The sequence below is a fragment of the Lagopus leucura genome, unplaced genomic scaffold (assembly GCF_019238085.1).
Source record: "Lagopus leucura isolate 7727_CA_CO unplaced genomic scaffold, USGS_WTPT01 Super-Scaffold_100004, whole genome shotgun sequence".
NCBI lineage: Eukaryota > Metazoa > Chordata > Aves > Galliformes > Phasianidae > Lagopus > Lagopus leucura.
In genome coordinates, this window is record NW_024962264.1 from 56,422,457 (window position 1) to 56,449,195 (window position 26,739).

Below are 26,739 nucleotides of genomic sequence, written 5' to 3' on the forward strand. Positions count from 1 at the left end.
GAAATGTAGTGAACCTCTGCCAATGGCTAGAATTCTGAGGCAACATAGATGTAAATAATAAATTGTTCATCTTTATGGAAAGCCGATATTCTTATAGTGGTCTTTGCTCCCCTTCAGCTGCAGCACTGTCTCATCTAGCACACTCTCAGCTACTTTTCTGTTTGAAACCCAAAATAACAAAAAACAAATCTGCAAAAAACTCTCCAATAAATAGAATGACACAACCTTCACCAAAGTGCTAGAAAACAAGCCCATGGCTTTTGCAGAATTTCATCTATACTTAGCATTTTTGCCATGACTAATCCATTATTTCGCTCTAAATTTGCCATGGCAAAATGACACACCTGGATCTTTATATTGAACACAAAACATAACTAAACCCTTCACATGTGCTATCAGGGAGCTGCTTGATTTCAGCACCAGAAAGGTCATACCAGAATGCTCAGAATACAGAACAGCCTGCCTTAGAAGGAAGTGACATACTGTTATGTAGAAATCACCCTTTTCACTTGCTGAGTATGAAATTACAGTGTCTATGAGCATTATTCTGTGGTAAGTCCAAGTCATACGGAGAGATTTTAAATTCTCTCCCACAGCAAAACTGCAGTACTCCACAGTAATTCTAAACTTCTTTAAGCCCTGCAGTCATTGTACTTCACAAGTTGCAGTCGTTATTTTTTCTTTTATCTATTTTTTTCACTTTCATGCAGAAGTGTTTAATAATAAATACACATCAAACTCCTTGAATCTGAACTGGCAAACAGCAGGAGAAAGACTTATGTTTAACCTCTTACATACCCATGATCAAAAGTCACGTACAATGAATAGATGTGGTTACTTGGCCCTCCATCTGTTCCATTTTTTTCCAGAAAAATGAAAACCACAATCCTGGACACTTCTGTGGCTGCTTGACTTGACATATGTTCTCAGTTTCTGTGAGAGAAGGCAAAATACAAATGAAGTTGATTAGAACTTCTCCTTTGCCAAGTCCACTTCTGCTCAGACTATGGAGCTAAAGAGCGAGCTCTACTCCAAGCACAAAGCAGAATATGCAAGCCAGAGTCTTGCAATCCAAAAAAATCTGAACCTTTTAATGATCTTTCTGTTGATCAGATTTTTGTGATGATAATGAGATAATAAATCACCATTGGCAATTATGAATTCTTAAACCTGTTTAGCTGCTATAGCAGTACAGAAAAGCATGACCTAACATTTCTATGTCCTGGCTGCAGCCCCTTCTGGGTCATGCCATCATCCTACAAGAGAAGTACACTTTTCCCTGAGGGCTGTACTTGCTGTGGAAAACTGTGCATATATTAGTTTTCTGGTAGCCTGCAAGACAAATGGCACCTTCAAAATAAGTTCTGACAGATGGCTCTTTGGACAAGTTGCCTGTCCTGGCTTGTGACCGAAGGAGAAATTTATATTTCTTACATTTTTCCTATAGCTACTCAATAGAGGTTAGGACAGAGTCCCAGGCATGTTCTAAAGCTTCACTAATGTTTTCCATATCTGCAGAAATAGGGCCAAGTCTGAGTCCCTTCACAGTCCATGGTGAAACTCACTTTGAGTATTGGGACAGATACTTGGCCTACATTCCATAGTTTGCGTTATTTTATCTGGTTGTCCCTAGTGCTCAAGGAATAAACTGTTAAGAATGGATTTATATATCCTCTAAGGAAGAGCTGGAAATAACTCAGAATATGGAGAAAAAGAAAAACAATAAAATAACTGCTATATCATGGTGCTGACAACCCATAGAGGAGAGAAATGAAGAAGCTGTGCTGTCCTCTCCATCCCAGAGGAGGCAGTGAGGGAATCTCAGCAATAGGTTTGGCAGCCCCGTGCTGTGCAAGGAGGAGTGGAGCTGCTCTGGGTCACACGGTGAATGGAACAAACTTGGAACCTCCTTCCTTCTTCAGAACATACCAAACCAGTGAAAGCATGCATGGCCTTAAGCTCAGCTGGCCATGGTAGTGAAATACTTTCTGTGATAATCTGCTTTGCCTTCTTCATTCTTATTTCCCTTCCTGATGGCAAGCTTAAAATTAATAAGAGGGATTGTTTTCCTTAGATTGCACAGTGTGCAATTTTATCAATCCTTTTTCTCTAGGGAGTTGGAGACTTGATAAGGCCCACCTTGACTGGCTTGCTGCTGCGAGACTGAGGTAATACCTTTACACCAGGGCAGGGAAGCCAAATACATGCTGCAGAGCTGGTGATTCAAGAGGTCAGGCTGAGAGGCTGCCAGTGTCCGTCTTCCTGCTCCTAACAAACTACATATGCTGCTTTCCTGAAAGCAAAAAAATGTGGTTGGCTTATTTTCTATAGAAAATAGGCCCTCTCTTCCTTCACATCTTGATTCAAGAACTGTAAATAGTGTAGGGGTTTTGGTGTTTAATTTCTTTGTTGTTTTTCTTTTTTTCTTGTCTGCAGTGATTGGCTTCTCTTTGGGGGTGTATGAAATCACTCAGCACAAATCCCATTCTTAGAGCTCGTCACAAGGTATACTGAACAGGACATCTATTAGAGCTAGGATAAAATTGTCACCCTCACTGCTGCAGTTGGTGCTATCACCCAAATCAGTGATGATGGCACAGGAGATGAAACTAGTAAGAGAATTCTCAGGGCTTTTAGAAAGTGATCAAGCTATCAAAAGCTCAAAATGATTAGGTTTTTCAAAGGGACCATTTTCTGAGTTTTGCTGGTGAACTTAGTTTTTCTGTCCTGGCTCAGGAAGGGAAGTCTACAAAATATGTAAGGGTTCCTCAGATCAGGAGGTATCCTCAGCCTCAATGCACGCACTGTGTGTCTGCAGACCATGAAGCTCTATCTGACCCTGGACTGCAGTTCCTCTGGCTTCACTGTTCCTACCACAATGACTGCCAGAAAGGCCACGTATTTTATGTAGGTATATGTGGGCAATAAAATATGTGAAGCTTTTTTTTTTTTCCCCTTAAATGTGCATGTTCTTTAGAGAGCGCAGATGGAAAGATTTATGCCTTGCACTTCAAACTGAATATGCTGATATTTGTTGCAGATCTTACAGACTTCAGATGTTTTCACTGTCACTAAGCTCCCTGGAAGTTCTGTCATTCCCCAGGAAGAGCTTTATCTCCTCACTCCTCAAAGAAAGCCCTGCTCTGTTAGGAGATCTGTACGGAGCAAACAGTGCAAAGGAAGTCAATTTGCCCAGTATTCAACCCTGTATATCTCATTTAACTGAGACCCCACTAATGAAAACTCTCTCTTCTCTTTGCTGATGTCCTGCATCCTAGCAATGTCACCTTCACTGTGGGTGATATTTCCACAAAAGCTTCAGGAAATTTCCATGTAACAGCTATCTCTCCTATCAATTGAAAACAGGCAAGGATATAAACCATGGTACTTTCAGACCACTTACACTTGTAATTCTGTTTTGGAATACGTGTCTCACTAAACAGTCAGAGGAATTAATTTTCAAATATGAAAAAATATACTTGCAATTTTGTACGAAGTAGTAATATTTTTGACCACACCTGGAAAGAGTGTTTAATTTTATATTTTTAAAGGCTGTGACATTGCCAGAAATTACAGCAATAAAAGAAAGCTGCGTGCTCATCAGAGCTGAGCAGTGGATAAGAGAATAAGTCAGTGGTTATATAAACAAAGCATTCCTGTATAAAAAGCAGCATTGAAGTACTAGGTTTTGTTAATTTGATGTTGGTTGTGAGCCTGCATATAACAAAACTGAAATATCAGTCAGAGAATCACAGATTCATAGGGGTTGGAAGGAACCTCTGGAGATCACCTAGTCCAAACCGACTGCTAAAGCACTTCCCTACAGTAGGTAGAGAATGAGACAGCACACCCTCTCTAGGCAGCCTGATCCACTGCTCTCTCACCCTCACAAATAAAGAATTTTTTCTGCATGCTTGTACAGAATATCCTGTGTTTCAGTTTGTGCCTATTGCCTTGTTCTGTTGCTGGACACCACTGAAAGGAGCCTGGCCCGACCAATTGATTCCCTCTCATCAGATCTTTATAAGCATTGATAAGATCCCCCCTCAGTCTTCTCTTCTCCAGTCTGAACACTCATAGGTCTCCCAGCTTTTCCTCATAAAGGAGATGCTTTGGGTCTCTATGGCTCTCCTTTGGATTCTCTCCAGTAGCTCCCTGTCTTTCTTGAACTAGGGAGCCCAGGACTAGACACAGCACTTCACATGCGGTCTCACCTCAGCCCCTCCCTCGACGTGCTGACCATGTTTTTTTAATGTGCTCTAGGATACCACTGGCTTTCTTGGCCAACAAGAGGACACTGCTGACTCACGGCCAACTGTTGTGCACAGGGACACTCAGGTCCTTCTCTGCTCCTCTCCATCAGGGCATCTCCTAACCCATATTAATGCAGGTAGTTATTCCTCTCCAGTGTAGGACTCTGCATTTGCCCTTGTCTTTCACGTTATTGTTGCCACTGCTGAAACGCACCACCCACTACCTCACTGTGCTCACATCCACTGCTTGGTCTCCACAAACATTCTCCATAAACATTCAAGTGTTGCTGAATGTCAATGAGGGCAGTTCTTTCTGCACAAAGGAATTCACACACCCTTCTGTGTCAGACGCCATTTTGTCAGCTTGCCCATCTGCTGCTATCACATGGCAACAAAATGTAATGGAATCCTGGCTAGGAGTTTCAACCTCTACTGCCATATCACCAGTATCCACCTCCAACATTGTGGATCAACATAATAAAACAGGAGGCGTTACTTTCGGAGCAGCCCACATTGCTGAGAAGATGGAGAGGTTTTTTTATTATTTTCTTCAGATTTTTTTATTGTAAAAATATTTTGGTTCTATACTCCTTAGGCCAGTTATAAATTCGGCTGAATTATTTTGTAGCAGTAGTACATCTGAATATAACATATGAAGTAAAGAGAGGAAAGAATGATTCTGAAAACAGAAAAAAAAATATTTTGAAAGATACTTCACAGACTGTATACAACACTATTGTAATTACATGTGATTAGGTGGATAAGATCTCCCCTGATGAAAACAGAAGTTTTTAATTAAGAACATGACATGCTATGGAGAGGGAAACACAACTCAGTCTGACAGGTCATCCCATAGATTAGGGAGACGATATTATTCAACTGTATGAAACTATATCTGTAAACAGTGACATTAAAATTTCTTATGGTACCAAGGAGAAGTTAACTAGCCTAACAACTAGCCTAGTATATAGTCTTAACTTTATTGACTTTGACATAACCGCATGCCAGCCACTGAGTCATTTCTTTAACTTTCTCTGTATGTGCATATGTGGGCATTTCTCTGTGTCTATATCTATCCAAACACCACTTGTACTATAAGTATTATGAAATCCTATGTATTTCAAAGTAGTGCAGTCAACAGGATTAATAAAGACTGCCACAAAATTGACATTCTTTACTAGCTTAAAGCCACTTTTTAGATTTCTACTTTATTATTATATCTGACACTTTGCACAGCATGATGAGTAATGTAACTGTGACAATATTTAGAGCTGACAGAAGAAAAACTCATGGAAAATATCACTTGTTTGCAATGCTTATTCACTTAATGTCTCTCCAGAACAGGCTCCATGTTGTAATCATCTCCACACTAACAGAGAATACAGAGATTTTGAATATTGGAAGAGGCTTAACAGTCTGATTTTATAGCGAGTAAGACTTTGCAGTAGCCTGACAGGTCAAAGCATATTGCCTGTATCCAGGTGCTCGAATGTCACAGGTATGATTGCCTTGAAAATTCATAATAACTTGCAGTGCAAAAAGAGGATGGGAAAAAGAATTGGGAACATCTTGTCAGTGATCTTATTTCTTACTATTTGCTGTAGGGCTGCCCAAATCAGTCTGCCTGGGAAAGTATAGCTGCCAGGACATGGAAAACTAAGCCTAAAAATTTGCAGTGGAGTAGACAGCAGATACATTTGTGGAAATGCTTCTTTGGTCCTTATAGAAGGATGGTTTGATTGAAAGGTCCTGGGAAAAAGAAAAAAAAAAAGTATCCCCTTTATTGTAGTTGACTGCAGCTCAGCAGACAGGGTGCCACCTCCTTATCCCAAGCCCTGTATTAAAACACATTTGAGGAAAGCTAAGTGTATTCATATGTAACAGTGATTAGTCAACAATGATTAGTCATATGTAAAAGTGACTCACCATACTGGATCTACGATGTTTTACAAAGTTCAGCTCATGACCTTTTCAATGTAAATATGATGCGATGCGATGGAAACATACAAGACATCTACAATTAAGCTTTGAATTCAGTCAAGTTACTTTCAGCTGGAAGTTTGATGAGTAGTGTGAAAATAGCCGTGAGCAATGAACATGCACATGGCTGGAGAGTGCTGTGCTCTTCCCCAAGGCACAGCTTGCCCAAGCGCTTCCTCCTCAAAGCTCTGAGCACAGCTTGTAGGGTCTGCATGCTGGAATTCATCCAAGGGTGAGCTTTAAATACGATGATCTAGCTCTTAAGGGGTATTATTTTTGTTAAAGACAGAAATTTCTTTAATGTTGCTACTAATATCCTCATTTACTAGAATTAATGGAAAACAAAGGCCAGAGATATGTGAATGTAGGAACTCAGGAAGTTAACGAGGTGAATATATGCATTTTTTCAAGGTGAGTTTCTCTGTGTATCTCTCTAACCTGCATACCTGCTTAAGTAATTCAGCTTAAAGTTTATCTGGGATTGTGGGGTTTCTTTCGGTGCCATCTTTCCCAAAGGAATATTTGGCATTTGAAAAGAACTTCATCTTAATGAAAATTGCTGGGCAAATTTCTGAACTTACATACACTGCTGCACACCTAAATTAACTCAATTTATGCTTTGTATAGCCTCATATTACCTGGATCAAAATGTCACTTATTGCTGTTCAGCTAAGAGCTTGACTTTTTCTTTTATGCAGGTTAATGAAAGTTTTTTCAGTGAGTATGGGAAGATGTTATTTTAAGCCCAAATACAAAAATACTTAAAATGAGTGTCTAAAGCTGCTTTGTCCTCATAATATAGGAATCACTTTTCATGGTTCAATCTGAGTTATTTGCAGTTACAGCCACATTTACATCACAGCGTTGGTGATGTGTCCTCGCCCGATACTCATAACTTGCTCCAGACTACTGAGGGAACTTGCATCGTCTTGCTATTCATTTTGTTACTGGAATAGTATCATTTTCAGCAAGATCTCTGGAAGTACTAGCATGTGCACATTCATGAATTTAAGCTATCGTGCTTTCCCAAAACATAATTAATTATACTGATACTATTTTGTTTATGTTCTTCATTGCTACAGCATTTTTAAAGGAGCAGAACAATGTCATACAAGTGACAGTTGTTCATGCATCACTGATACTTGTAGGACTAGCAGAAGTTTTACCTAAATACATAGTTGATTAATGGCATTTAGATTAAGTGAAACTGAGTGAAAAGAAGAGGTTAATGCAATCTAGTGATCAAAAGTCTCTCTTAGACCGTAATTTATTAGCAATCTATATTGATATTTTTTTCTATTACCTTAGTTACTATTTCACTACATCTGTATTGAAACTTATGGGTTTAAATTTCCTATAACTGAAATCACATCCTGATAAACACCTTTGGAAATGAGAGAGTTGATGTACAAAGTAGAGGTACTGCTGAGAAGTAGAGGAACTGATAGGCTCCCAACAGTACCTCAACCAAAGAGAATGCTTTTTCTGGGTTAAATGTTTTGTATGATGACATGATAGACTGAGTGCTTTTCATTTGTGAACAGAATTTTGGCAAGCAGGAAAGAGCAGTTAGAGATCTGATGACAGAGCACTTCTTTGGGATGGTGCTTTTCAGCCACTGGTTGCTCACAGCTTGCAGCTGTAGCCTTTAAAGGTGGAGAGCAGAAGCCTACTTCTTCAGCACTCAGATTTGCTGAGGAGAGGGTAGAGAGGAGTTTTAGTCTCATATAGGCACAGAAATTTTTGGTAACCTTGAAGGCATGTTTTTTTTCTGTTTTTGTTTTTTGTTTTGTTTTCTGTTGTTGCTTTGTTTCCTTTCTTAATTTGAGCATTTACTTTGTGGGTTGAATCGAGATATTTTCTTTACCTGGTGTGAAATCCTAAGCCTCCAGAAAAGGCTTCTCTTGTCTACTATCTTGTGTCTGCATTTATGACAAGTGGATAACCCACAGAGTTAGGCGCTTGTGCTACTTCACTCCTCTTTCTCAAGAAAACTTTCTTCAAAGAAAGTTTTGTTTTTTCAAAGAAACTTTTCTTTCAAAGAAAACTTTCCTCCCACTTTCTCAAGAGCCTTTCTTCAAAGATGCCTTTGAAATTCCCTCACACCACTTCCAATGAAATAGTTAAATATAATGAAATAATTATTAATTTCCTTTTTATCGATCTGGAAAAACATCTTTTTCAATAAGAAAACCAATAGCTTTTCTGGTTTCAGAACAAAATGTTTTGATTTTTCATTTTAAGTGTCTGCTTCTGATGAAATTTATTTTGTCTATATAATTAAAATAGCTGTGAAATTGAAAAGCATATTCCAGTATATGTTTTCTGGAAGGAAAATATCCTATTCAGGCTGTCATGACTGTGACATTTTTTAGCAGGAAATACTGAAATACTTGTTTACATTCCAAAATGTGAAGAAGAAAATGAAAATGGAAAAACTTTATTTGCCTCAACTCCTTTGTATAGGTGGGATTTTCTAGCATAGACTCTGAGCTCTTCCTGATGCAGCAACTTGAGGCTTGTACAGTGTAAAAATGCTGTCAAAGTTGAGTAATGTAATTCTTTGCATTCTTTTTCCTTATGATTGATTTGGCCATATGACAGTAAAATGACAATGTATTTAGAGAAGAAAAGCAATAATGACAACAGGAAAAAAAAAAAGGCATTGAGGGAGGGGAAAAAAATCACTGTTTGGAGATTTGTTGACCAACAAAGCTCTAAGTTTAGTTATACTGCAGCTGCTCTTTGGCATTTTGCTCTTCCTATTACACTGACTGCTCTTTCTCAAACAATGAAAACTGTATCTCTAAAACTGTATTTCGTTGTAGACCTAATTTTTCTAAATCTCCCTGGCCTTGGAATAGGTAGAAAGCACAGGTAGAGAGCCCTGCATTTGGAGACTGAGGGAGAGCATCTAGCAGTCAGGGCTGTGCTAGTTGAGCTGGCAGGTGCGTACAATAACCTTGGAACCTGGCCCACTGCTATCAGTTGCTTTCTTCTACTGTTATCCCATTGTTTTACTCCAACATTATAGATGATGTTAGAGGGACAATCTTTAGTGTACTGTTCTGTATCCCCTGAAAATTTGATGAAATAAAAAAAAAAAAAAAAAAAAAACAACTCAGGTGGATCAGGTTTTTAGGAATTAGTAGCAATGTGATATTTATGATGGCTGAGAAGTACATTCACAGGAAACAGCATGGAATGACTGTAGAATGACTCAATATCAATAATGTCGGTTAATAAAAGTTAAACTATCTCATAGTGGGATTTTTCTTAAGTTAGTATAATAGTCCCATGGCTATTGTATGGGAACTGCTGAATCATGGCCTGAACCTCTGATTGATCACCTGAGGCGAGCAATGAGTCAGCCATGGGAGCACAGGTGAAGGCAATTCTCTTGTGCTGCCGGAAGGGGTGGAGCCTGGCTGCACCTCCCCTTGACCTATTTAAGAGCTGACTACCTGCAGAGAAGGATCTCTTCTGGAGATCCTCTGTGCTGGAGTTTTGTAAGTGGGCCTGGGATGTGGGTAAGCAGCCTACCTTTTCTGCTTTGTTGTAATAACTGTGTAGCCAAGCTCTCTGGTACATCTTATAACTATAACATCTGTATGTTCATTGATTGTACAGCTATACTGCAAGTTGTAGATTAACTAAACAGTTTTCAATACCAGTACTTCATGGGGGGGGGGGGGACGGGGGGAAACACAGGAGTCCAAATCTTTCTTTTTAGGGATTCAATTACAAAATATTATCTTAAGCTGTCACCCATTGAATGTTTTTATAAATGGTTTAAAATTTGTTTTGAGGAGACTGATAACCAGAGATATGCTTGATAAAGTTGCAATGAATACTTATATGATATAGTGGCCTGCAGTATTCAAAAGTAGAATGTGATTTTTCAGAGAATTCCTCAAATTGTTATATCCTGTGTCCTTAGATTTTTTTCTGTGCATAACACTGAATTTCAGTTGTCCAAGAGCTGCCTTGTGATTTATTTGAAAGGAAGATACTTTTGTAAGTCTGTCAAGCACTCCCCTTTGTCTAGACAAACCTAGACCAAGTTTTGACACTTGCAAAGACTGATATGGCTGTTCAGTCCTTTTCCAAGTAATTTTATTAATTGCAGTTTCTAAAATGGCTTGGTAGTTTTTCACTGGTGAATTTCTAACTTGAGAGTAAGTTGTATCCTTCTATTTGCTCTGATTTTGTCAATCATTTTCTGAACTACAACAGAATATTCACTCTTCTTACATGATTACTCTCCTTTCCTAATTGGTTCCTCAGGAAATACTTTTTCAATTAAGTACTTCAGCTTTCAAGTGAACTTATTTACCAAATGGTCTTCATCATCCATTGTTTAACACACTTGATGCATTACAATAGACTAGAGACAAACAATTTTCCTTAATAAAAGCCCTGGCAGCTCATAGAATTCTCATTTTGGTGATTTTATACTTTTGTCTTAATTATCCTTCCAGAAACTTTTCTGAAGATTTGTAGTTTACAACTCAGAATTCCCCTGTTTCCTTTTTTGGATGGAAAGGATGATATTTGCTACCCAGCCATTCTGTGATTATTTTTTTTAATGAGCTCTTCTGTATTCTTTGTTAAAAACTGCAGCTTTGCTTCTAAGAGATCTCCTGGAGGGATGCCATCAGTCAGGTGACATGCTGCTCTTTAATTTATCAGTTTAATTTTCCTACTCTTCTTATTTTGACAGCTCAGCCTGACATAGACTGCGCTTTATTTCCTGATAAGGAGCAGGGCTTGGGTAGGTATCTCCACTGTATTTGATATTGTAATGCTATTTTTAATGGCTACAACTAAATGTCTTTCAGCTTTTCTTTTTGTATGGGTTATAGCCAGCTGTTATATTCTGTTAAATTCTTCTATGGCCATGTTTCCTGAAAAAATCTATTTTGAGATAACACCCTGCCAGGCAGTCTACTTAACTGGTTTCTGCTTCAGAGTTGTTGGCATTCATGTACGGGCATGCAGGGTTGTGATGGGATTTTGCTGGGGCTTTTGGTTGGTCTTTTTCTCCCTCCCAAGTACAGAGAATATGACTCTTATTGAATTCCCTTTCATAATAGCTGCAACCTGACCCTGTTTAGTTCTTTCCAAGTTTCAAAGCTGTCCTCTCTGGGACACAGAGCTACTCTTTTGATTTTGACATCTCTTGCATATGTTTGCCTGACTTGAGCTCTGCTTGGCACATGTCAAACTTTCCCTTGCTTTGGGTGAGCCTCAGAACTTGTAAATATTCTGTGCCAGCAATCTGGTTCCACTTTGGGTTAAGTTGGAGACTGTTCCATTTAGGCACTCTTCACATATGTTCACTGAAGTCTAAGCCTTAAAATCTGTCCTGTATGCCACCTGTCCAAATGTCCGCTGGTTCTGTGTGGGATATTTGGTGTAACTTCGTTGATTCATGACTCTGAAGCAGAAGCCCTGTTATGGGAACAGTAGGCTAAAGTCTTTTCTCCAACAATGTGATTGTATGTTCCAAGGCCTCTGAATCTCACTTCTCATGATACATTATGCTGTTGTGGTGTTCCCTCTGCTCTGAAACATTTTAAAAATGCTTTGTCATTCTTTGAAACGTGTTTACATTATTTAATATCAAAGGTTTAAATAACTAATGTATTAATAACATTCTGAAATGTCCAAATAGAAAATAATTGTGCAAAGATCAACTTTTAATGAGAAAGTAAAATTTATGTCTATAGCCTGTGTGAAAACAAGACTGCATCATTTCCTGCAAAACCTATTACTGTATAGGGAGATTGTCACTTATCCCAACACAGGCTGTGCAAAGATCAATGTTTACCCTCCTCTGAATCACATATAAAACAAATGATGTGAAGAGAAGATTCACCATCTATTTAAAAACACTGGTTTCTATTTTGGACATAACACGTAAAATTTCTGTTTAGCAATTTCAGTTAATTGTTAGATTAACATTTTTGGGAACAGATTGCAAACTTCAAAATGGAAAAGATCATTTTAGGGAGGGAACCAAGGCAGCTGTCAGTGAGTGAAAATTAACATAAATTTGCATAACAGATGTACAGTAAGGTGTCTATGACAGACAATCGCTGAATATTAATGATACAGACCACGACATCATTTGCGTAAATGCTGTCTGCTGGGTATTGAAGCTGCTGCGCTATTTGCAGAAGACAAAGGAGTGCAGAGCTGAACAGATGCACCAAATACATCGATGCATCTTAATTTATGACATCCTCATGAAAGACCTTGTGGTGCGATTTCAGGTTTTATTACAAATAATTTGGAGATAAAGGAACTAAGTAATTATCTTTTCTACTACAGTCAGTTCTTTCAAAGGAAAGGGAAGCTTACTTGTGACAACCATTGTGATGATTTTTTTGTTTTGTTTTTTTTTTTTGTGAAAGCCTCTTTAAAAAAGAAAGACCCCCATTACAAAGAGTCAAATATTCATCATTATTAAAAGATTAGCGCGTATTAGCATGCTTCATGGGACTTGCCACCTAACGTACCATCACCACAACTGGAGTCCTCCAACAGGCAATGCATTTGAATGACTCTGGAAGGGGTAAAACTGCAGGGAAAAAAAATAAAGCTGATAAAGACTAGGAGAAAGAGAATTTGATACAATTTTCTTAGATAAACCTTAGCTATAGTTTGCTTTCAATCAATGGCCTTAGTCTTGTTAGAAACTCCAGATACAACTGCAGTTCCTCAAAGATTTAGAGATATCCACTTCATATAGAATATTCTTATTACACTATTTCTCCAGCTAGAGAAAGTGATGGGAGGTATATTTTGGTAACAGGAAAAGGCAGAATAATTTAGGCTCTGGCTATATAATGCAGTAAAGTTAACAAGTAAGGAAGGGATGAAAATAAAATACAAACACAAATCTAGACTTGTGTGCCATGTTTAAAGAAAATCATGCAAGGTAGGGGATGCTTCTCTGTTATTAATTTCTTTGGGCCTTAATGGATTCCTCTCCAAGCCCGTGCTACCATGAGAAAATGAATTGCATCAGTTGGTAGCACATACAGGGTTTTTATGTGCATAGTGTTCAATTTCATTCTTGTCAGCTAATCAGCAGCAGCCAGACTTTTTATTTCAAGGGATTTCCTTTTCCCATCTGAACGGAGAATATAGCCCAGCAATCATTCTGCCAAGGCACTATGTGAGCTGTTATTTCCACCTGCTTTTTCCTCAGAATCTCTATCAAATCCTTAATCCAGTAACCTGATAAAATCCTTTCAAGGTCCTGCAGGGTCCATTGTGAAATTGTTCCTCTGAATGGTTTGTGAAATAATGTGGAAGTTACTATATCCCAAAAAGTGCCATATGGTGATTATTTTAATGGATGCTTACTGTATGCCCAGAAGGCAGTTAACATGTAATTTCACATTTTGTGTGAAAGAATGGAATAACTGCAATCTGACACTCTTCTGTCCGATTTTGCACCCAATGTCTTTTTCAGACATGCAGCTTTATTCCGTGTTTCAGTACACTAACAGTGGGTGATAAGCTGATGACCAGATATGCTAACAGGAGTTAATGCAGATAATCTCCCCTTTTTTAGCATTTCTCATGAATCCCCACTCAAAATTTAGTTATGTAGAGTGATGCAGGGCTGGGTAAGGAAGGACATCAATGGTTACCTCTCGTGTTTTATCTCATCTTGGCTGTGGATGGTTTGGCTTTGTTTAGCTGGAGTAAGGTTTTATATACCTGTAGGTAAGTAAACTATTTTGTTTTCTTCCCACAGCTTCTGAGCCTTCTTGACCAACTTTAGCTGCCACTGATAGGCAAGATGGGCCTTGAAAATAGCTGAGGCCTCATAGAAGAGAAAGAGACCTCTTCAGTGAGAACTAGTCTGGGACTCTTCCACAGTTTACTGTTTGGCTTGCCAGCAGCCAGCTGGCAGGGTCTCCTGAGCATGAACTTTGCAAGCACATAGCTTGCAGTGAAATTTTGTTTGCCTGGCTCATGAGGGATAGGTGCTGTAGAGGTATGGGTCATCTGAAACCTCAGTGGAGCAGGTAAAATAAGGTTATTACAGTGGGATTCCTAGAGGAAACTTGTAGGGAGAGCATTTGGATGCATACAAGCTGTTTGCATCAGCCCTCCCCTTTCCACACTCATTTGGACTCAGTTGCACTCAATGTGCAGCTGTCTTAGCAGGAACTGGCAAACATCACTGGGGAGAAACCTACTGCTCTTTTGCTGAGTCCTCCAGGTTGCTCTGCTGAAATATTACCTTCTCATTGGACTGGGTAGACTCTGGGCAGAGGTGAAAGGGTAACATGACAGCTGGGGCACTCTGAACCTCACAGGGAGGTATTGTGAAAGTATTGCTGCCCTTGTGTGGAGAACTAAGTCTGGCTTTCAGGCCAGTGAACAGATGTCAGAGCCTGACTTTTCTAGAACCATGTAAGGTGCTAAATGCTTCTTTCTGGATCTACTCTTCTTTTTAGCAGGCACAAACAAAATTACACATGACAAGTGTCTCTGGGTTGTTTTGTTGTTTTTTTTTTTTTTTTTTTTTTTTTTTTCCCCAGCAAATATAAAGGTCATTAATGCAAGTAGATTGAAAGCTCATCTCCAAAAGAAAATGATCAGTATTGACTGGATGAAAGAACCATGATGCTGGATGTTATGGGGTTTTGAAGAAAGTGTGAGCCTGTGTTGAAATGAGGACAAAAAGAGTCCATGAGAGTGGTTTGTAGTTTCTGTTAATGTTTCTCCTTCATATTTGGGTTTTAGTGAAAAAATTCTCATTCAACTGCATTTATTGCTTCCAGGAAACATCCAGGATGTCTTTTTGCCTTACAATATAGCAAGTAACCATGTGAGGATAACAAACTAGTGAGAGGAACTTCTATGCTTCTGGCTATGAAGTCTGGTTCTGGTAGCATTCGCAAATGACTGCATTGTCATGGGATATAATAGGGCTTCTTTGTTGCCTGCCAAAGGGCTCCCAAAACCTGTACATCCTGTCACTGTCCATTTGCCAGCGTAACATGAAAACACTTGGCAGATAAAACATGAGAAGCTTCAGAGCTCAATTTGTTTGCTTTTACGCTATTAGAAAACCATTGACTTCATTAGATTTATTCTGAATTAAGCCTGCCATAAGTGAGAGCAAAAACTGGTTCTGTAGGAATAATATGTATTTTATTCATTCTGTTTTCCTCTTAAAACAATTTGAGAGTCGTAGTAGAAGGAGCCGTAGGTTGATGCATAATATACTGAGCTGAAGAATAACTGAAATAGATTTATTTTTTTCCTCTGCTGCAAGTCTCACTGGGTCACTTTTTGAAAACTGCTATAACGGATTTCAAGAAACAAATATTTTTTTTGTTCATTTGGATTCAGTGTTCAGAATGAGGTCACCTTCTGAGTGGTATCCTGCGGCTCAGGCACTCAGCAAGATGTGCCTGAGGAATGGGCTGCACAATTTAATAGCCTCTGTTTTGGATAAACAAATATCATTTTTATTTGAAATGTCATGAAAAGATCTCCTTCCATGCCTGAACAGATGGAAGCTATAGCATGGTGATATCATGTTTCCCCTTTTTTATGTGATACAGCAAGTTCCTCCTTTCAATAGCTGCATGTAAATAACAATTTACTATTGACAGTGATGAAGTTATAGTAAAGCTTCACTGCTTGCATCTTTTTATTGTATGCTCTAAGTATATTCAATGGCCCTTGTTCCCAGACTGGGGTTAAAATCCCTTGGATTGAACCTTGGGATTGGACTGGCAAAGCCAGGGGAGCATGGGTTCTGTGAGCAGGGATCCTCTTATATTTTTGTTGCCCTTTGAGGAAACAAAGCCAGATTTCTGATGAGAGGCAGGAAGGATATCTTAAAGCTAAACTAGAAATATTATCCAAAATTCCTTTCCAATACAGTGCTTTAGAGCACGTTTTCTTCATCTGCAAACTCAGTAAAATAACAGTTTGGCAGAGAAGATTTAGAACAAGTATCACAGAATAGCTAACAAAGGCAGACTGGTATCTTGTTGCTTTATTACTCAAATTGCTCATGAAAGAAGTGGTTCTAATTTTTGGTCAAAGTGAGGATGATGTTAACATACGTGCATCTGGAGATTGTTACAGGTATAAAATTACCATGGAGGGGAAAGATGGAGGCCCTGAAAAACTTCTGTGTGTAGAGGTTTATGAATAAAAAGTAAGGAGAAAAGGCATGTCAGCATGACAAAAATAGCAGATATGTAGAAATAAGAGAGACAGGAAACCTTGTTAGGAGACCCTTTACAGAAGAAGCAGAAATGGTATTTGGGCAGGGGAAGCATGGGAAGCTAGTACAGAACTTCAAACCAGGGAAAGCGTTCAGTGAGACGTGAGAGGAAAATGGCATCAGAGAAACATAACATATCCAGTGGATGAGTGGAGAGAAAATGGTGAAATGAAGGGAGAGAAGGGGAGTGAAATGTGAGAGTTACTGAAATATAATTAGTCTCCAGAGGACATAAAATGAAAAGGTGCAAAAGAGAAAACACAGTAAATTTTGGGCAAGCTGTGAGGATGCAAAGAGGAAGAGAATTTTTGGTGTGAAATTGATTAAATGCTAAAGAAAACTTTGAGTTTCTTATTTAATGTAAGATTAAGGCCTAGTGAAATAATGCCAACTCCACAGCTTCAGCAGAAGTAAATTCCAAAGCGGAAAAACAACCTGAAGTACCTTTCCAAAGCACACTAAGCAAAATTTGTGGGCAAACAGCAGTCCAAAACCTTGGTGCATAGCATTTCTAAAAATTAGGATGTGAAATGCTGGTAAAGTAGACTGGGCCAAGATTTCTAAAACAGTGCTACTAAAAAGGGAAGGGAAAAAAAAAAAAAAAAAAAAACTAATGAGAGTGGCAAGGAAGTAAACAAAACCTTTTGAAGTAGAAAAATGTCTGGTCATAACTCCTTTTACTAGAATTTCCTAGTACTAGATTTTACTACTTTCTGTTAAAGTCACAGAAGAGCAGTCTGCTGCCTGCAATGTTATCCCAGTTTTGAAAAACTGATAAAGTAATAAAAAGGCAGCAATTTAGACCTAATAAATGTGGTCAAAAATCCACTAAACACCACCTACCTATCTCAAGCCTGAATTGACCTATGTTATTCCTATTAACTAGTGGAATGTTCTTGGGAATCTCTGCCAGGAATAAGAAATGCAGCCCTGACACTGGGGCATACATGTCAGAAATGCAGCTGTGTAAATAGTGAATCTTTTGTTTTGCTGGTAATTCTGAAAAGTAAAGAAAGAACGATTCTGCACTGAGCATAAAGGAAATGTTAAGGTAAAAGAATTCATATTTGGTCAAATTACTTGCTTTATAGATCTATGGCAAAATTCATTGTTTAAATTGTATTTAGTTACTTTTACAGTTTTAAAATGTCTGCTAGAAATTTTCTAAGCAAAATACTATTTTGAATGAAGAAAATATAAACGCTCATTTTCTTTAACTATCAACGCATCTTTTAGGAGGCCTAGTTTGTGCTCAAAATACTCATATTTAATACACTTTGCTGATTACTGAATTATTTTCCGCATTAAATATTTTAGCCAAAATTATTCACCAAGCTTTATATTAATCTGATGTAAATATAAATCTGACAATTTTCTACAATATTGAAACTCATAAATATTCTCATAGTAGATATTGGGGGGGGGAAGTGATTTTTCAGACAGCCAACTAAAGGAAGATTTTGGGAACCTAGGGAAGTGTGGGTGAGGGCTCCTCACCCTGAGGGACTGATGAGACAGAGATACAATGGGTGTCAAGGCTGGAATCTGGTAGCACATAGAAGGCATAAGCTCTAAAAATTAAACCTATAGTATTTCCCATGGTCAGAAATGTTAGATATTTAGAAGAGACTTCCATCTTCAGAAACGTGAAGATTCAAACAACGTGGAAGCAGTTTTTCAGCTAAAAGCAGATAGATACTTTTCAATTTGTTTCTGAAAGACTTCTCTCAGAAGAGCTGTAGAGACTGTTTTTCAAGTTGTATTGGATTTTCTTATGTGACAATCTTTATTTCCATGCTTTATTCCCCATTTGTCAAAAAAAAAAAAAAGAGAAAAAATCCATTCAGCCCAAACTTCTTACCTCAAAGCTTCTGAATTCCTCAGCAAAAGCATGACTCTGCTTGAGGTGTCTCTGGGAATTATTAAGAGCACAGGCAGATGCTAAAATGCAAGCTATGCTTGGATGACTTGGAATCAAGTGCCCCATGGCTGCTTTTCTGTCTGTGCTGCCAGTCCCTAGATTACAGTCCTCTGTCTTTTTTCACCTGTGATCCTTTGGTCTACGTGCATGAACAGAAGACAAACTCACAAGTGTAGAAGTGTACTGCAGCCTTGTGCCGCTTATAAACCAAAGGAAAAAGTTAATAAAGGTTGAATTTTTAAAACAGCAAATGTGCCTGGATGAGCCTGACAATATACAGATTGTAGGTTTTTTCCTAACTATAATTAATTTCAGAACTGTTTGTGAAATATAGATTTCCAACTACCTTTAAGACATGCTAGGAATTAAATCTTGCTTCTAATTGATACCTTGATTGTGGTGACTTCTTAATGAGGAATTAAGGAATATTTTCAATTTATATTTCATAAATTCTTCATGAGTTCCTTTTTTTTTTTTTTTTATGGTCTGCTTCTGTCAGTCTTTCAGTGTTTATCCTTGATTTTTTTCTTCTCTGTGCACAATACGCAAAGATCTCTAGGTGACACTCATTCTTTGAGTTGTTCTATATGATGTGCAGGTGATGCATTTCCAAGGTCATGGTCCTTGTTGAAAAGGAGAAAGGTGAAGGGCAGAAAATGATTTGAGTAACTAATTGCTGCAGATTCTGTTGAAACTAAAGCTTTTACTGAATAAGAATCTTTTCTTACAACATGGAGAGTACATTTATGCTGGTATTGCCAGATCTAATCTACTGTTTTGAGAAATACAACAGAGAAATACAGATATTGTGAATCACGGGCTGACAAATATCAAAACCTGGCAAATTAATGTCATTGGTGAAAAATACTTGTAGAGATTTTCTCTCTTAAATTGAAATGTTGGCAAGAAAGGTATAAATTTCTGTGAATTAATTCATGTTTATATTACATAAGTATTTCAAAGAAGTCCATATCTAAAATAAAAAAAAAAAAAAAACAAAGATTTAAAAATATAAATGGTAAAATTAGAAAGGTGGGTGAATACAAATTCTCAGTAAGTTATCCCTACCTGGTCATATAATTTGAAATCATTAAACAATTTTTTTTGTTAATCTGAAAATGTAGATTTTTAAAAAATGTGTGGTTACTGGGGGAAGAAAAGACAGTAATATGTTCTCAAGTTTAATATCTTCTATACTTCAATCCCAGGCTTTTGAATTACTGGCCCTTGGAACTTAATAAGCAACAAATAATAGACATGAAATGGAAAGTTCACTGCTGTGTAAAATTGACTGATTGTACTTCTTGAGGTGTCCTTGTTTCAAATTACAAACACGAAGCACAGACTTGTATCAGTTGAAAGGGACCTCTGGAGATCATCTAGTCCAACTCTGCTAAAGTGGCTTCTCTGCAGCAGGTTACAAAGGTGGGTCTTGAATATCTCCAGAGAAGAAGACTCCATAACCTCTCTGGGCAGCGTGTTCCAGTGCTTTGTCACTCTCAGAGTAAAGTTTTTCCCCAGATGGATCTTCCAGTACTCCTGTTTGTGCCCTTTGTCCCTGTTACTGGGCACCACCAAGAGCCTTGAACCCATCCACTTGACATCTACTCATTAGGTTTGAAAAAACTGCTGTTGATCTCCACTCTGACTTTATGTCAGGATCTGTGCTTTGATCTTTCACATTTCACCAAAATAAGCCATCTTTGCAGGGGTGAAAATCCTGCTGTTGTTGTTGTCACTGGAACAGGCTGACCAGGATAGTGGTGGGGGTGTTCAAGAAATGTGTTGATGTGGCACTGAGACTCATGGTTAGTGGGCATGATGGGGATGGGTTGATGGTTGTCCTAGGTGTCCTTAGATATCTCTTCAAACCTTAATGATTCTATGAAAAGGTCTCTTTGTTTAGCATGAATTTATTAATAATTCCCAGTTTGGTTACTACTAAGTTAAAAAATTTCATGGTAAACTATTTTTTTTTTTAATTGTTTTGTCTGTGAAAGTCTTTTCAACAGCATCTTGACTATTCAGCATTCAAAGGATGCGACATGTATGCTGATTCTAATAAGTGATCCAGAATTGATCAAACCCCTCATCCTTTTTTTCCTAGAAAAACAGCTTTCACTTTGTTCAGAATACTTGTTGATTCAATTTCCTTTCAGGTGAACTCAATGTTTGAATTGTTAAAAAGGAAAATGTAAGTTCAAAACATTGCTGAACAGAACATGGTAATACATTTTTATTTACTGAAGACATACATACCTGTAGAGTGAGGGAGGGGGAGAAGCATAATAAAATAAGTGTTTCATATACATTGCATTGATGATTCTTCACTCATGATAATTTCCAATTATAGGGTCCAAAAATAATTTCTTCTCGGGTGTGGTTGTGACCAGTGTGATAGAGATTTAGTATAACCAAATCATACCTCTGTCTTCCTCCTGGTAGATTATTTGGTGAATAGTACCAGATATTAAGCGATGTTTTAGCTTGATGCAGGAGAAAACTCTCTCAAGAAGCGAAGAAAAGAATTGGGGTTGTGATATATAAATAAAAATAAAATAAATAAGACAATGAACAAAACTGTTTTCAAGAAAGGGATGAACATCTCTTCTGGATGATCTGTGCTAGTGCTCTTTATTAATGATGTGAAGTCATATGGATGACCTGAGACTCAAAAGTGAAAATTTAGTATTTCATTTTTGAAGTTTCACTTGGTTTTGTTTGTTTCATTATTATTTTTGTTTTCTCATTTGTTTTCTTTTTGTTCTTTGGCTTTTGTTGTTGTTGTTGTTGATCGTGGTGTTTGTTTTGAGCTCTTGTTGTTGTTGTATTTAAATTTATTTTTTTTCTTTCCCAGTCCTCTGTTTTTGTGGCCACAAGAAAGTTTATTTTGTATTTTTATGTTCAGAATTTTGTATTCTAACCAATATCTCAGGAGAAGGTTAGTTGGTTTTTAGTTTGTTCTTTTTTTTTTTTTTCAGATGCACTGTAAACATTATTTCCTCCAGAACAACTGCCCTGTCAGCAGTACAGTCAGCAATATTGCACATACTTTTTTTTTTTTTCCTTCGCCCCCTATGTTATATTGCAGTGCATTTTTGGAGCAATCTCCACCATAAATCTGCTCTCTTCACTTCTAGAAAAGCAATTTGCGACGTTGTATTTTCTTCCCAAACTTCACCAGGTACTATTTCTGTCTTGATGCAAAATAAATAACAGGCTCTGATAGAGACATCTATTTTGACAGTACTGATTAAGTGGCACAGCTATGTCCCTTCCAAGAAGTAGCTCCTTTTGAGTAAGCAATTCATTTCAAATGGTCGTTGGTCTTGTTCTTCCACTGTGTAATCTGTTTTTTGTGTGTGTGTGTGTGCGCGTGTGCGTGCGCATGTGTGTATGGGCTCTTTAATCATAGCCAGCTCCATTGGTTCCAATTGATCCTTGGAACTGTGCCAGTTTAAAAGTAGAGGACAAGAAAATAAGATTTGGTTTTCTCTCTCTCTTTTTCTTTTCCATCTATTTTTCTCATTTTTTTTTTTTTTTTTAACAAGAATTTTAGTAAGTACTGGGACCCTTCTGGGGGTGCACAGACCCATAACTGCATCATGTAACTTGATGCTCTTTTTTTTTTTTTTTTTTTTAAAAAAATTTTTTTTATTATAGGGGCCCCTTGGGGGGGGGCACACACCCAAAACTGCATTATATAATTTTTTGTTTTTTTTTTTTTTTTTTTTTTTCCTCCAATGTGGATGCATTGTAGCCATCGGGGGTTGGTTACAAGCAGAAACCTTCATCCTAGTATCTTCTAGATAAATATTATAGCAAGGATTAGTAGTCATCTGTCATTTTAAAGAAGCAACAGGAATTAACAGCACTTTACAGAAATTGGTCTACCAGGGCTGTCCTTTTTCTCTATTGAATTAGAATAGATTAGAATCTGCTATTTGTCAACCTTCCAACTCAGGGATTTACAACTGCTTTACCAATGTGAATTCTGTGAGACCAGTTCCAAAACTCTGATTTCCAACTGTGGGTCTGTATGGGGAAAAAAAAGTGTGATTTGTTTAATTACCTGCAGCAAGATCTACTTTTGTTCATGAGTGTTCCCTGATGTCCACAGAGTGACCCTGCAGTGTATTCAGCCTTGGAAGTATGGTTCTGAGCTGAGGGAGATGATGTCATATGCTTGAGCAGAACACAGATCTCTGTTCTAGAGGATTTGTGACCAAATCAAGGCAGAGCATAACAGTGGCTTGAGTATCTGTAGGAGTAAGCTATACTGTTTAGACCAGGTCTGCTTTCCTGCAAAGCGCTACAGTGCTTAGGGCTTAAGGTACTTAGGGCTAAATAATGGGAGAGCTGCATGCCCTGTGACACATACTGCAGTTGACAGACAGGGTCTCTTCTCTGAGGAGAGTCTCTATTTCTGCTTTAGGGAATTTCTCTAATTACTTACATAAAATTCTAGATAAGCTGAAGTATGCAGATAAATAATCTTCTACATTGGATGTAAAGCTCTGATAGCTGTAGTATTTTTTTTCTTTCCATTCTCACTGTCATCTCATTCTGGATCATGTTCTTCATTTATTTTTAATCCTGATATTTATGCATTGCCTTTTTTTTAAAAAAAAAAAAAGTACTACAACAATTCTGAAGTCTAATTGGGCAGTTTCTCTCTCAGCTGCTTACCTTCCTTGGTTGCCTATGACTTGGATCCTTGCAGAATGCAAAGGAATAGATCCAAAAAGACTATAAGACTGAAGTCAAAATTATCTTTAACGAAGAAAAACAGCTACTGTTCTCTGGTGAAATGACAAATTTACTTACTCCTGGAAGAGGTCTATGAAAGTGAGAGATGTCATGTAGGTATAGCAAGGTGCCCATCCTGACTTGTACACATAAATCTTGATTCAACTTCATCAGTCTTAATACTATGATTTCATCTGTGTGTTGGTAGTCTTGAAGCCAGCTTTCTCTGAATACTGGTTCCAGCTGAAATCCTCTCAAACTGGCTTCCAAGTTTGTGGCAAGCTATGGAGAAGAGGAGTTTCTCGGAGGAGGGTTCTAGTTAGAGTTAACTAAGCTCCCGTAGCAGCCTTGCATAATTTCCCAACCATCTATTTGTATTAAAGAAGCAAGCTTGGTTTGAAGATTACTTTTGGCTTCTCTCTTTCCCAGAGTGTTAAAGGTCAGTGCCCTGCTGATTCTGGCTTGCCTGAGCCTTCAGGCCATTCATGATTAGGCTTATAACTGCAAAGTCTCTGTCCTTGGGAGCAAAGGGAAGTGCTGCAATGCAGATCAGCAACACAAGAAGGTGGTCAGGTGAAACACCAAGGTGAAAAATAACAGTTCCAGAGTAATTTCATTAGTGTTGCTAATATTCAGAGTGCTCAGGGCAGAACTTCTACAAATCTCATGCATCAGAGTAAGATTAAAACTGAATGCTCAACCCAAATCCTGTGGTGATAGAGAGGAAGAAGTAATTCCACTCTATGTGAGGACTTGCTAGGGAGGCCAAAAGGGCTGTTATCTCTCATTAGCTCCAATGAGAAGAGTATTTACTTCTGGCCACATGGTGTGACAATAATTTCCTCTGCTAGAGGAAAGCATCCAGCCTGAATCCAGACACATTCCCATCATTTCCTAGAGCCCAAGAGAGCATTATTTGCCTTAGATTTTGTAACCCTTTGTTCTCACTTCTGCAAACAGTTGAGAAAATATCCTTGAATATGTTTGATGACTCTGAATTTTCATCTTAGCTCTTGCCTCTTATCTCTGGGTCCTAAGGGGGGGGGGGAAAAAAAAAAAAAAAAGCAGAAAGAGGGGAGAAAGGAGACTTAAAAGAAGCTAAGGAAGGGTCAGCATAGCTGAGAGGTATGGAGAAGATGGCAGCAGGGGTCATTTTGATTGTACAAGGGATTATCCTAACCCAGTTGGATGACAGTAAACTGATTACCTTATCTTTACAGTGAGCATCAGTCTAGGCCTGGAGTTTCTTGAAGATCTTTGGGCAGGGAGTAACTTTCTGTATATTAGAGCAGTATGTGAAGCTGTGGTCCTCTGTTCTTAATTGGATCATCTGGATGCCTTTATACTGCAAATAAAAGTAACCAGAGCTGATGCTTGGAGTTAGGTAACTGTGTGCATGGCTTCTATTCTGAGTAGACATTTTCTTCTTTGAGGGTTTCCCTAACCCGTATGAATGTTCCCTCTCTTTGTTTAGTAAAAATTGCTCCCATGGACCACTGCCTCTTGAATTATCCATGAGTTTCCTTACTCTTTGTACCATGGAGAATAAAGCTTGTGCAAAGGATGCATAGGATCCATGCAGTCAGATCAAACGGGAGAGTCTGCAGATGTTGCAATTGGTCTTGGGCTGGAGTTTTCCTTCTATCTCCATTTTCAGAAGCAATTGAAAGTTCTCTTTTTGAGGAGTGGAAAAAAGAAAGCGCTGTACTATCTTGCAGAAGCCTGTGATTGATGTATACAGAATGACACGGCTTCTGTGGCTGTGCAATAGAAATGTGGAACAGTTCTAGAACTTCATTGTGAAGATACTAGATGTAGATGATAGATTAGCAAGGATGAATGAGCTGTTTTCTCCTGCACATGATGACACTAAATGATTCCTTCCTATCTATACCACATGTTTTTATTAAACTTTACACAAAGAAAGGCAAAACTTTACTTAGAACAGGTGAAATTAGAGTACTTCCTATGGAATCCATTTCCTAATTTCCATCTTAACCTAAGGAAACCCAGAGTTTGATCCAAAGGGCAAAAAAGTCAATGGAAAAAACTGCCTGTTGAACTGAACAGATTTTGCATTAGGCTCATGAGGATTAAAGGGCTTTTTACATTGGCCAAGTCTTGAAGATTATTAATTTATGAGAGTGAAGTTCAGTCAAAGTTAAGTGCTCCTGAAACACCTTATCAAAGTTTTCTATTTTAATAAAAAGGTAAAATTTAATCCCCCTACTTCGGAACAGTTGCCCTCTGAAACATAGCCAAGCTGTTTCGTTAATGTTAGACCATCAATTTAAAAGAAACAATGTATATTTTGTGAGGGTGCATGTGCAGCAGGACTTGGGAATTTTTTTTTTATTTTAGTGGAACTTCTGACAATTAGGAAGCAATTACATGTCAAACTAATTATAGTAGCATTTTTTTCCTTTAAATAAAACAAACCTTATGTTTTGAAGTGGTTCCAATACATTCAAAGCATTGAAATTGGGCCTGAAAGAAAGCACTCACATCTGCCTCTCAAGGTCTACTCTCCTTGTAAACTCATGAATAATCATTGTCACCAGCTTATCACTGTCAGATTAGGGGCTTAGTATTACATTTTATTTAAACCTGATCCAGATGGCTGCCAAGAGTTTTTCAGGCAAATGAACTGTGAGGCAGACTATCATCAAGAAACATTTTATTGTTTGTGCATATGAGTGCATTGCAAGTCTCCAAAGTACTTTACCCTTGCAGCTGACAAAGTTTTTGTTGGTTTTAGGTTTTTTTTCACTTTGGAACCTATCAACTTAATTTTCATCCAGCCATTTGTCAATATTCTTCTGAAGGCAGGTGAATGCATCTATGACCTCTCAGTTATCAAATATTTAATTTACTTGAATTTTTCAAGTCATTTAATTAACAAGATATATTAGAAACTTAGAATGTGAGCAGGAGTCTGGAAGTTTTGCATGTCTTTCTAGACATGATTTTTTGAGGAGCAGTGAGTTTCCATAACTTGTCTCCATTCAAAAATTGCCTACTCAGCATGATGTGTGAAACAGCAGTTTTCTTTCTGCTGATTTTTGTGATTCTTACTACTTAGTGCTTACATGTAACATGCCAAAAGTAACAGAGTAACATGCCTAAAGCACATGGAGAGATTCCCAAGTGTAAAAATATTTATATCATCTTCATTTGCAAGTCTTGATGGAGAACAGTAGATCTGAATATACAACTGATACATGACTACAGTATCACTTTATAGCTATATCAGCATACCCTTTGTTTCTGAAAGGTATGCTTGATTCTACTATTTTGAACAGTGCTGTGTGTGTGAATGTACATGATTTGTCTCTGTGCAAGTGAAATTAATAGTTCACTTTCATTTCTGTAAGTGTTGCATTAATTATGTCATATTTTAATATTAAATAATACTGCTAGTTCCAAACCCAGCTCAGGAATGGCTTTGTCATCAGAAAAGTTTTTCCAAAGCTTGGTTATGTAAAACCACTTCACTGGGGAAAAAATTGCTAGCAAAAATATGTTTGTTTCCATTTTATTGAAAAGATCTTGAAGTTACTAAC

The 26,739-nt window shown here is 37.9% G+C and overlaps 1 long non-coding RNA gene across 2 annotated transcripts in view; it reads left to right on the forward strand.

Annotated features, from left to right (window-relative positions):
• The window catches only part of LOC122180119, a 99,450-nt gene that overhangs the window by 26,535 nt on the left and 46,176 nt on the right, over window positions 1-26,739 (forward strand). Inside the window, exons 2-3 of one of the 2 annotated variants that reach the window (XR_006178924.1) lie at window positions 10,957-11,007; window positions 19,636-19,852. This is a non-coding gene — a long non-coding RNA (uncharacterized LOC122180119). The remainder of the gene's footprint in view (window positions 1-10,956; window positions 11,008-19,635; window positions 19,853-26,739) is intronic. The other variant, XR_006178925.1, reaches the window with a different exon arrangement.